The 3887-nt window shown below is 53.0% G+C and overlaps 1 long non-coding RNA gene across 1 annotated transcript; it reads right to left on the bottom strand.

Annotated features, from left to right (window-relative positions):
• Positions 1–1140: 1140 nt before the first annotated feature.
• On the bottom strand, positions 1141–3099 carry LOC115527306. The gene is made up of 3 exons (XR_003972884.1): positions 2836–3099; positions 2371–2464; positions 1141–2095 (listed from the first exon to the last, which is right to left on the bottom strand). It is a non-coding gene; the product is annotated as an uncharacterized LOC115527306 (long non-coding RNA).
• Positions 3100–3887: the final 788 nt, after the last annotated feature.

Below are 3887 nucleotides of genomic sequence, written 5' to 3'. Positions count from 1 at the left end.
CCCCGTCCCAGTCCCCCCCACCCCCCCACCTCACTCTGATTCATGAACTAGTTTTCAGATTCATGAATCACTCGGGAGCCAGCAAGAGAAAAATGAGTAGTATTGATCTCATTTCAATTGAAATTGGCTCATTATGGCCCTTCTGGCCGTGGACAGCTTTCCACGACCAGACTCTGGCCGGCATCCGAGGTCCGCAGGCAGGCGCCCCCACCTGCGGGCGGAGACAGGAGTCCTGGGGTGAGGCCTTCTGCGAGGGTTCCCCTTCTTGTTATCATCAAATGGGCATAATAAGATCTTATCATTAAACGGCAAAGGGACTGTGGCTGGACTCTGCCGTCTCCCTCTGGCAGATCTGTCTCCTGCTTCTAGTGTTCTCCATCCTTCTTTGTTTTCACTTTTAATAGATCTTTTAAGAGGCATCTCAGGGCAAAATCTTTTCTGGATTTCTGGTGACTTCTCAAGGACTACCTAAAATGGAAATTCACCTTCTACAAGGTGACTTCAAATTCAAATCTAACTAGGAGGTCCTGGGATTTCTTTCTTTGTTTTAAGGCCAACAGTCGCTCTTAGCTTTTGCTGCCCACCCCGCCCCCACTCGCTTTAGCCAAGAAGGACTGGACAGATATGGATCTTCTAGATTTGGGGTGATCTGATTTCTATCGGGAACGGTTGCCTACCCGTGGATGACTGTCTTCACACGGACACGGGGCTCTGGAGTTTTATGAAATGGGTGTTTTCCTTCCCAAATGAAGTAACCAATGTTCTTATCACCAATTGTCCAGGAAGTGGGCACTGAGTGTTGGTCCAGGGGCAGCGCAAAGAGAGACTTTGGGTCCCCCAGCAGGTTTATCAAGGACTGCCCATCTGCTTCCCTCTAATAGCCTTTCTTCTCTCCACTTGAGTTCCAACTCAACCATCTTCCCTCTTGACAGGTGCCCCCCACTGCAACCCAGCCCAACACCTTTGACTATCCGCACAGCCGAGAAACCCTCTCTTCCTCTCTCGAACACTGCTCTTGTGCGAGCAGATCTGAATAGGCTGTCGGCCGGCCTTGATTTGCCGTTCACATTGTATTCTGTGTGGTTTCTGCCCCCACGTCCTTCCACCCCTACCCTCCCACCCCAGGCAGATTGAAAACAAGGGACTGGACGTATGCTTTTCAGAAACCCCACAGAAGCTGGCGACCAGCACCAGAAAAGAATTCGAGCCCAAGCTGCATAATTTTGGATCCAAGCGTTTAGAGATGAGATTCTTATCCATTTACTTCAGACACACAGTCATGCCATTAAACGCATTTAACTTGGCTGGGATTCGATGATGTGACCTTCCTCCCTTTTTATCCCTGCAAGGGCCCAGAGAAGCTGAGAGCGGTCCAAGAAGGGGAAAGAAGATGGGGCTGTGTGAATTTCAAGAAGCAATTGGTTCGGAGGCAGAAAGAGCTGCTTGGCGTTCCCGTGAATACCGAGTGAAGGTGCCTTTCGGATCCGAGCCGCCCCAGCCTTTGGGGGGCTGAGCCTTCAGCCAACCAGAGTCCCGGGCCTGCAGGGCCCCAAGGGTTAAAATCACTCCCACAAATTTGCTGGCTGGCCTCAGAGCAAATGGGGATAGTGGGTTGGTTCATGTTTTGCATTAACTCGTTTGCTTTTTTTTTTTTTTTTCCTATTTCTAATAACATTCCAAGGACTGGACTTATCGTGCAGAGGTCTGGACTTTTATGAATTGTTAATGGTTAACTAAACAGAGACCCTCAGGATGCCCACCCTGCTGTCTTTGGGGTCGGGGAGGGAGGGACGTTCGGAAGAATGTGGTTTCTCCATCCGCGATCCGCTGGCTAGTGACCCGAGGCCCCTTTCAGAGAACTTGCTAAATAATCTCAAACATATTGAGGATCTTACTCATGTTTGAAAAAAAAGAAAAGGGAGGAAAAAAAACAAAACACAAAACAACTACCTTCTTCCTTCATTCATGGAGAGTGTGGTTTCCTTCTATTTTGTTGCCAGATGCACTGACGGTTGCAGATTTAACCCCGAGTTTTCTTTCGGGAGAGGGCAGCTGTCTCAGATGGCCACACCTAGCTCTGGGGGACCCGAGTGTCCTGGTGCGACAGAGAAACCACACATTCAGAAGTCAACCGCATGAATCATGGGCTGATAGAACAGTTGCAGAGAGAGAGAGAGAGAGAGAGAGAGACAGGACGTGAGGTGGCCATCCCCCCTCACAACCGTGCACTCCCCCTGCTCCCCGCCCCCCACCAGCAGTCCACCCTGCTTGGTCCAGTCCTGGTTTAGATTATGACTGGGAGTTCCCTGCAAAAGGCCGTTTGCAGCCTATTTAGATGTCACTAGGGAAACTTCTTCCCGGGGTTCCAACCGCATATCTCTTTGTTCCATTTCATCAGCTGTGCCTTCCTTCCGGTTCTGCCTGGAACATCATTACCCTGCCTTCCTTGTGCACGTGGGCAGCCCTTCAAAACAAAAGAAAGCCCAGGTACAGCGCGGCCGTTGAGGGAAGGGCTCAGCACCGGCCAGGCTCACCTTTGGGCAGAACCCAACGTGACTCCAGCGACACAAGGTGTTAAGGAGATGCCCTCGTCCCCTCCTGCGTCCCGGGCACCCCCCTGCGATTCCTCCCTGGGTCAGCTCTCAGGACTCACCCCAGCAATGGTAGGGGGGAGCTCATCACCCTGACTGGGATCTCAGCTTCAGCCCAACCCGAGCCTGGAGCCCTCCCCTCTGGGCTTCTGTGTGCTCTACCTGTTTTAAGCTTCATTGTTGCCGCTCTCCCTCACCCCCCCCCACCCCGATTTCCTCAATTCCTGCGCCGTGAGTCTCTTACGCCTTCTCGTTTTGGAAATCTTGGTCTCCAGATGTGCCAGCTCAGGACTTTGCCAGGACAATTCTCACTCGATTATTTCTTCCGCGGCCATGGCCATCAGATGTCCGGTCACTCTGGTGTTTGTAACACTTCCCCATTTCGTGCCACGTGAATTTCATTTACCTGCTGTTTCTTCTTCTGGGTCACGAGTAAAAATGACAAAGAAGGGTCCCTTTCCTTGTTGCTCGGTCCCCACGGCCTGCTGGGCCTCGCGGAAGCCGCCCACACGCCCCCTGAGCCCACCCAGCGGCCCCCGGAGAGAAATGGGTGGGCTTCCGGCACCGGGCCGGGGTTTAATATCCTTGAGATCCATTTAGTGTCTGCACACCTGGTTGCTATGGAGACGGTTGTCATAAAAACACACCGATCTGTGGAGAGATATAAAACCATCCCCGTGGCACGCAGTTGGACACGTTAGCTCAGAGAAATGGCTTGCAGCCTGTCGCTTCCCTTTGTTGACACAGTGCCTCTGCCTTTCAAGCCCGACCTGGACGACCTTCTTAGAACCAGGCCAGGGCAAATCCATTCTCAGTTAATATTTCGTAAGGGACAATCAAGGGCTTCGCCGAACGCCAGATGCCCCAGCCTTCCTGTCCCAAGCTGAGTCAGCCCAGAAGAGGACATTCTTCTTTGGCACGCTTTGTTCTCTGCTGACTGTCATTGATCCGTCAGCACGACTGACCAGGCAGAATAAAAACACTGACCGTGCGGACGCTTCGGATCAGGCGGCCGGGGTTGAGTAACAGGTGTGGAGGGGCGGCCTGGGACGCCCAGTCCTGCCCGGAGGGGCCGAAGCTGGAGGGGCCCCCAGAGACCAATCCAGGATGTCGTGCGGGCCTGTGACTGTCGTCTGCCAGCCCGGCACCGGGTGGTTCAGCAAGAGCCCTTATAAGGTGCTCAGGGGCTCCCACTAACCACCGTCGCCCCCTCACCGTCTAAATCCTCAAAGCCTGAATTTGGTTACCGCTGGCTGAGGTTACTGTCTCCCTCGGTCTGGTCTAAGTGCAGAAACC

Source organism: Lynx canadensis, chromosome D2 (assembly GCF_007474595.2).
Source record: "Lynx canadensis isolate LIC74 chromosome D2, mLynCan4.pri.v2, whole genome shotgun sequence".
In the NCBI taxonomy this organism is placed as follows: Eukaryota; Metazoa; Chordata; class Mammalia; order Carnivora; family Felidae; genus Lynx; species Lynx canadensis.
This window is presented reverse-complemented; position numbering and strand designations above follow the sequence as displayed.